Consider the following 8,657-nt stretch of genomic DNA (forward strand, 5'->3'; position numbering starts at 1 on the left):
TGAAGAAGTGAAGGAACGTTGTGGGGTAGATGTGGATGTGGTTGAGAAGATTAGGAGAAATACACTGAGGTGGTTTGGACATGTGGAGAGAATGGAGAATGAAAGACTGACTAAGAGGGTGTATGTAGGTGAGGTGGAGGGAGGGAGAGGGAGGGGTAGACCGAGGATGAGGTGGAGGGATGGAGTTGAGAGGTATATGAGGGAGGGGGGGGTGAGTTGGGGGGAGGGTAGTCAAATGGTTGGTGACAGAGTGACTTGGAGGCGTTTTGTCTGCGGCCACCCTTTGCGGGATTAGGGCGTCGGGCTATAGATAGATAGATAGATAAAGGTTTATATATGTTATTGGAAAATGGTAAAACTAATACAGTGAAAATGTTTGTAGCTGCCAGCAAAGCGCTACGATTTTCGTGACTGAAGATTTTTTCTTAAAGTATTAAGTTCATTAATAATAACCAAAGACAAAGCATCTCATGTGATATTTTGGTTGTTCATTATTCCAGTCCCCATAATACCTCCCCCCCCACATAAATTTATCAGTGGGAGCTGATCCTCACAGCTGGAACAAAAATTCCACATTCTGCATACAATATTATGAACAGAAGGTGTAATGAATGAGGACTTTATATAATAGTAGTGTGCAATTTACAATGAATTCTTCTCTTTTCCCACAACATATCACTCATGTCTAAAAACGTTAATTACAGCTATAACTCCTAACAAAAATATTAATTACTCAGGGAATAAAAAAAATGGGGAACTTCTTTTCAATTTGGGGAATTTAGCCTCTCAGATCTGGGGAAATTTGAACCATTGCATCTGGCAGCACTGAGTGGGAATTCAGTGTGGACCTTGACACTGAGGTGGATGAACGCCATGGCTCCCTTCGCTCTGCTCTGCATTTTACTGGCTGTTCTTCCTGCTTTGAGTTCAGGTATGGTAATTTATGAATTCGTTTTGAGATTCGTGATGTTAAATGACTTTTGAAATTTCGTTATACCTCCTCACTAGTGATTTATTCTGTCCGCACATCGATATCCTCTCGTGTCTTTATAGATGCAAAGTCCCGTATGTCGAAATGGAATTTAAACGGAGATTTCGTTGCACATTCTCCTTAGCCGTTTATTCTGATCATTACACATTGATATGCTCTTCCATTAGTGCAAACTGTTTCAATATTAAACAATGTAAAAAACGCTCAATAGTGCGGAGATGTTTTATGCTAAAATAATAATAATAACAACAACAACAATAATAATAATAATGATCATAATAATAGGCTACATCGCTAAAGAAGATGTTACGAAGCCTACTATGCCACTAAGAATGATATACGTTACGTATAATGTTGCTTGTTTTCATGGATTTACACACACACACACACACACACACACACACACACACACACACACACACACGCACACGCACGCACGCGCGCGCGCGCATTTATTTCTTTTTTTTCTCTGATATTTTTCTTCTTATAATTTGACTGTTTCGCTTCATGTTTTATTTATTTATTATTATTATTATTATTATTATTATTAGTAGTAGTAGTAGTAGTAGTAGTAGCAGCAGCAGCAGTAGTAGTATGATTACTCCTGCCACTACTATTACTACTACTACTACTACTACTACTATTACTATTATTATTATTATTATTATTATTATTATTATTATCCTCACCATTATTCCATATGGTGGGGATATAGGAATCGCCCCTGTCCGTCCGTCTTTCAGTCCGGGCCTGCATCTCGTAAACTACCAGGTGGATTGGCTTCCTATCACACAGAAAGATAGAGTATGTGTCGCAGTTGATGCCCGTATAGGTAAAATTGCCATATTGTCTGTACTTCACGAGCTATGACCATATAAGGAAAATTCTGTCTTGTTACCTCCGCCAAGGAGGTTATGTTTTACCCCGCGTTGGTTGGTTGATTTGTCTGTCTGTTAGCAGGATTACTCAAAAAGTTAAGAGCGGATTTTGATGAAATCTTGTGGAAGGGTGGGCCATGGGCCAAGGAAGAATTATTAAATTTTGAGGCGGATCCGGATCTGGAGTATCCCACACAATATTTCCAAAAGTTCGTGATGAATTTCGACGAAATTTTATGGAAAGGTGGGCCATGGACCAAAAACGAACTGATTGAATATGGGGGAGATCCGGATCCTATATCCACTTGTACGGATCCGTATCCTTATTAATGGGAATGGTATTGGCGGAGGTATTCGCTTTTTGAGCGCTTTCTTGTGTTCTGTTCTGGAAACTTCTAGCAGGATTCTCTTCATATCTTACAGAAAAATAGAGTATAAACCGTGGTTTGTCCTTATATATGAAATTGCCATATTGTAACTATTTTATGAGGTATATCAATAATTGGAAACTAATCTCTAAATAGCTGTATCTTGGAAATTACTTGCTGGATCATCTTAACGTCTTAAAGAACAAGAAGTGGTGCCAAGGCACAGCAAGCCTGTGTCCGGCAGTCGTTTCAGTGCTGATGTATAAACGCAACAGAATATCTAATAAAAAATGTCACGAAATGTGGAGTAAATCGGGTGAAAATTGACGATGCACCTTTAGGTTTTGGTTCCACGTCGATGTGACGAATTTGAAAACGGTTATGGCGATTTTTTATTTTTTTTTTCATTTTTGGGGGTCTACAGCCTGGGCCTGGGCCCATTTTGGGCCAAACTTTAACCCTTAGGAGCATTCGTTCATTACATACCCCTTCCATTTTTGAAAAAAAAATGAAGAAACACATTTATTATCAAACTTTAATGGCTCTGAAGAAGTACACACAAAATTTAACCTTTCTGCTTTAATCTGAAATCCCAAATAACTCAATTAATAGATCTCCTACTTCTTCAGGGGTGACCAAAGAAAAACAAAAAATGGCAAAACTTTTAGAGTACAATCTAATAATCTCATAAGAATAACACTTAAGACTTATCCTTCACTTCACAGTCTTACAGGACCCTGAATAATCTGCTGCGGCCGCCACAACCCTCTGGCACATTCATTTACTGTGACAGAGTCGAAAAAAAAGGGGTCATATCTTGGATGTGGTATCCCCAAACTAGATATATGGGAATAACCCATAGAGCCAAGCGATAATACCTTCCCTGACCACTACTAGACACATGCTAAAGGTACTGGAGTGGGCAGCCGCGCTTCCCCTAAACCCATGCAGTTATTACATGATTTCCATAGTCTTGGGTCTGACACACCCAATGAATGTCCAGAAGGGTTCAGGTGTTCAGAAGGTCGTAGCCCACCATCCCTGTAATTTTTGTCAAAATTACACCACTACTTTTCACGTTAAGTTGTTAACAGACAGACAAACAAACAAATAGAGTGAAAACAATGGCCTACCAATCTCTGAGCCCCTCCAGGGCGGGTACGGATAATGATAGTGTACGAATCTACTTTATGCTCCCCCCCTCTCTCTCTCTCTGAAATTGGCATAACTATTAGTGTATAATTCTATATATTCTTTACCGCATGATGGGGATACGTCTTTGGTAAAGGCTTGTTATTACTGCTGTTATCATGATTACTATTATTACTGCTACTATTATCATTATTTTTATCACTTGTTGTTATTACTATTATCATTAGTATTATCATTGTCATTATCACTACTACTGGTATCATTATCACTACTACTATCATCACTACTATTATTATCATCACCACAGCTATTACACTGGTTAAAAAAAAAAAAAAAAATCAGGCAAGCATGTGAATAGGTGTTTTTGACTAATTTTGATATGCTTAATCCAGATTTCTAAACAGTTTTGCTCTATTACCTCAAGTTTTTTTGCGTTCACATCCCGTTTTTTTTTTATTATCATGCATATATTTATAATATGAGTTTTTTTCATATATTAAAATGGCATATTACAGAACGAAACAAAACAGACACAGAACACTGACAAAACCACTGTAAATATTACTCTTACTTTGATATAAACATATATACACATCATAGTACTACAGAGAATCAGAAGTGAGTTTTTTTGGACGATCTATTGTACTTTGCCTCAGGGATGTCGCGCAGGAGCATCCAGCAGAAGTCCTCCATCATGCTGCTGTTCCACTTGTCTTGGTAGTTGCTCTCCATCATTGTAATATCTTGCTGGAACCTTTCCCCATGTTCGTCACTTACTGCTCCGAGGTTCTGGGGAAAGAAGTTGAGGTGGGAGTGGAGAAAGTGAATCTTGAGAGACATTCGGCACCCCATATCCTGATAAGCCTGCAACAACTCGACACGCTCTTGGTAATCTAGTGCCAATGTGTTACCAAAAAAGCCATGGCAGACTGACTTAAATGCTTCCCATGCTCTCAGTTCCTTCAAGGTGAGCTTCTCCTCGAATACCTCATCCTTCAGCACTTCCCGGATCTGAGGTCTGACGAAGATGCTCTCCTTGAGCTTAGCAGAACTGAGAGCTGGGAACAGAGTGCACAGGCAGCGCCATCCTTGTCCATGGCCTTCACGAAATTCTTCATAAGGCCAAGCTTGATATGAAGAGGGGGAAGAAGCACCTTATTCATGTCCACCAGATGATTTTCTTGGACACTGTTTCCCAGGCACGAAAGTGCTCCTAGACCCCCAGTCCTTCTGTGTGAAGTGCTTGGACACAGCCCGACTGTCCCAGAGATAGAAAGCAGCAGTACTTCGTGAAGCTCGCCTGCATACCCATAAGGAGCCGAATGACCTTGAGGTCCTCACAGAGGCTCCAGTGGTGCTGCTGGTACTTGACAGCACTAACCATCCCCTCTCACAGCCAGTAAGCTACTGGTGTTCCTAGCCGCACAATGCACATGTTTGACCTTGTTGTGGCGCGCATTTTAAACCAGATTCCAAGAAAATAGGACGGTAAATGGATTTTTTGCGAATATTTTGGTTCTAGGCCTATACGTATACATGTACGTACATATATACACGTATATCTCAAAAACTAGAGGTGATGAGTGAAAACGGATTTCGAATCTGAAATCAGCACCCCAAAATTAGGTTAGAACACCTAATTTCATGCTTGCCTCAATTTTTTTGTAAACCAGTGTTATTATCGTCACTAGTATTATTATCACTACTACTATTATCATTATTATTACTACTATTATCGCTGCTATTATCATTATCACTACTACTGTAATTATTATCACTACTACTATTAATATTATCATCACTACTACTATTAATATTACCATCACTACTACTGTTGTTATCATTCCAACTATTATTATTAAAATCACTACTTCTATCAGTACTACTATTATTATCGTCACCACTACTGTTATTATCATTATTTTTTCTCCTGTTATTATCACTATTGTTATTATCATCACTACTACTATTATTATCACTAATACTTTTATCATTATCACTACCACTATCATTATCACTACTATTATTATCATTACTGTTATTATTACGGGTACCATTATTAATATTATCACAACTAATATCTTTATAACTATTTTTTTATCATTATCACTACTGCTATTATTATTATTATTATCATAATCACTACCCCTATTATCATCATCACTACTACTACTATTATCATCACTGCTACTATTATTTTTACTCCGTAAACCACAACAGTCAGAACAATCCTCCCCCCGTGTGAGTATATTCCCTGCTGCAACAAGGGTCCAGACGGCATTTGTTCCTGCGAGCCAACCTGCATCCATTTTTTGAAGAGGTCGTCCGGGGAGCCCACTACGACCACAACGACAACGAAGACGACCAGTACGACTCGAGGTGACCCCAGCATCGGCAGTGTGAGTAGTGGTAAAGGTCGTCGTGAAGCCCCCAGTGGTCGTCGCGCAGTATGGCAGTCGTAAGCAAGAACTCGGCTCCATTATCCTCAACAAGAACGACAAGAACACCAACAAAAACAACAATAACAGAACAACAAGAATGACAAATAAACAAGAACAAAGAACAAGAACAACAATACCACCACAACAACTACAAAAACAACAAAGTAAAAACACAGGAAACAAACAACAGCAAAAACAATAACAAGAATCCATCAACAACAAAAACAATGACAAATATAGTCCTTTCACCTTAGCTTGGCCCAGATTTTCGTCCTTTTGCAGCTTATTTCACGTAGCTCAGTGGCAGAATAAGACAATGCTACGGCTCTACATCTTCCCATAGCACTTCTTCGTGACTAGCAATTTGAAGGGGTTAATGATGGCTATATCTCCCCCCCCCCTCGTTCCAAAATTCCCTCCTGAGCTTAATAAAATCGCTTGGATGTGATATGGATTACATGAAAAAGTAAAAAGTAAAAAAAAAGATAATTCTCTCTCTCTCTCTCTCTCTCTCTCTCTCTCTCTCTCTCTCTCTCGCCAAATATATTGTTCAGAGAGTGAAATACCATGTCTCATTATCCTGTGTGGTGGTGTGGTGTGGGTATTACTGACTTCTGTGGTATTACCCTGTGTGGTTGTGTGGTGTGGTGTGGCTATTATTGACTGGTGTGGTATTATCCTGTGTGGTGGTGTGGTGTGGTGTGGCTATTATTGACTGGTGTGGTATTATCCTGTGTGGTGGTGTGGTGTGGCTATTATTGACTGGTGTGGTATTATCCTGTGTGGTGGTGTGGTATTATCCTGTGTGGTGGTGTGGTGTGGTGTGGCTATTATTGACTGGTGTGGCATTGTCCTGTGTGGTGGTGTGGTGTGGTGTGGCTATTATTGACTGGTGTGGTATTATCCTGTGTGGTAGTGTGATGTGGTGTGGCTATTATTGACTGGTGTGGTAGTATCCTGTGTGGTGGTGTGGTGTGGTGTGGCTATTATTGACTGGTGTGGTATTATCCTGTGTGGTGGTGTGGAGTGGTGTGGGTATTATCGACTGGTGGGGTATTATCCTGTGTGGTGGTGTAGTGTGGTGAGGATATAATCGAGTGGTGTGGTTTTATCCTGTGAAGTGGTGTGGTATGGTGTGGGTATTACTGGCTGTTATTATAGAGAAATCCAGACAGCAACAGCCCCCTTACTCCTTTCAGACTGTCTGGTAGAGACTTTAAAGGGCTGGAGGTCATAAGAAGAGGGAGAGACTGACTGAGGGCGATAGTTCATCTTACATACGGGAAAGATGATGATGATGGTGATGATGATGGCGATGATGATTATGATGACGAGGACGAAGAGGAGAATGATGATGGTGGTAACAGTGGTCGTGGTAATGATTGTGGATAATGAGAAGAGGAGGAGGAAAAGAAAAAGAAAGATATTTGCGGCCAGGTTGTGTTAGGAAGAATACTGCTACCGTATTCCCTGCGTGTCGTAAAAGGCAACTAAAAGGGGCTGGGTGAGGGGACTAGGGACCCCCTCCTCTGTTTTTTTGTTCCTAAAAAGAGACAGGCCAGAGAAAGGGATGGGGGATGGAGTTATCCCCGTACCCTGAAGATTGGGTCTATGAATGTGCGTGGATGTAGTACGATTGAGGCTAAAAGGGAGGAGATTGGGAGAATGTTTGTGAGAAGAAAGTTGGATGTGTTAGCTTTGAGTGAAACGAAAATGAAAGGGAAGGGGGAATCTATGTTTGGAAGTGTGAATGGAAGATTGTCAGGTGTTGATAGAGGAAGGGCAAGAGAAGGTGTGGCCTTGTTAGTGAGTCCGGAAGTACAGCAATGTGTGATTGAATGGAAGGAGGTGTCATCGAGACTGATGTGGGTGAAAGCGAAATTTGAACGTGAGTTGTGGGTGTTTGTGAGTGCATATGGGCCTGGTAGTGAAAGGGATGAACAAGAGAGGGAGTCTTTCTGGAATGATGTTGATGAGTGTCTGCAGAGTTTTGGAGCTAATGTGAATGTCGTAATGATGGGAGATCTGAATGCTAGAGTGGGAAATGTAGCAGTTGAAGGCGTAGTTAGTATGCATGGTGTGCATGGAAGAAATGAAAATGGGGAACGAATGACAGCGATGTGTGTTGAGCGAGAGATGGTGATTGGGAATACGCTGTTTGAGAAGAAAGATATTTATAAGTATACATGGGTGAGACAGGAGGGTGGAAGGGTTGTTGATAGAGCTTTGATGGACTTACTGGTTGTGTCTAGGAATGTAATAGGAAGATTGTTGGATGTGAGAGTTCTGAGAGGGGAGGGTGGAGGTAAGTCTGACTACTACCTGGTGGAGGGAAAGTTAAGAGTAGGTAAGAGATGGGTGAGAGCTAGGAGGGTTAGGTGTGGCAGGGAGGTTTTGAAAGTGAGTGAGTTGAATAAAAGAGAGAAAAAGATAGAGTATCAGGAGAAATTGAAAGATGAGTGGAACGCAGTGAAAGATCGGGAAAATGGCAGCATGGAGGAGGAATGGCAGTTGTTTAAGAGTGCTGTGGTGGGGCATGCAGAAGAGGTGTGTGGTGTGAGACGTGTGGGTGGTGGTGTAAGAAAAGGAAGTGAATGGTGGTGCGAGGAAGTAAGTATGGCTGTGGCTGAGAAGAGACGTGCATATGAAGTGTGGCTGCAGAGGAAGGATGAGATGTCATATGAAAGGTATAAGGAAAAGAGGAATAGAGCGAGAAGGGCTGTGCATGATGCTAAAGTGGCAGCAGATGAGAGGTGGGGTAGGCGGCTGACAGACAATTTTCAACAGAATAAGAAAATATTTTGGAAGGAGGTGAAAAGGGTGCGAA

The 8,657-nt window shown here is 40.9% G+C and overlaps 1 long non-coding RNA gene across 1 annotated transcript; it reads left to right on the top strand.

Annotated features, from left to right (window-relative positions):
- Positions 1-850: 850 nt before the first annotated feature.
- LOC145407834 (uncharacterized) lies at positions 851-5,964 on the top strand. The gene is made up of 2 exons (XR_013898798.1): positions 851-931; positions 5,610-5,964. It is a non-coding gene; the product is annotated as an uncharacterized LOC145407834 (long non-coding RNA).
- Positions 5,965-8,657: the final 2,693 nt, after the last annotated feature.

This window comes from Coenobita brevimanus, chromosome 74 (genome assembly GCF_032717465.1).
Source record: "Coenobita brevimanus isolate Jiangsu-jjx chromosome 74, ASM3271746v2, whole genome shotgun sequence".
Lineage (NCBI taxonomy): Eukaryota > Metazoa > Arthropoda > Malacostraca > Decapoda > Coenobitidae > Coenobita > Coenobita brevimanus.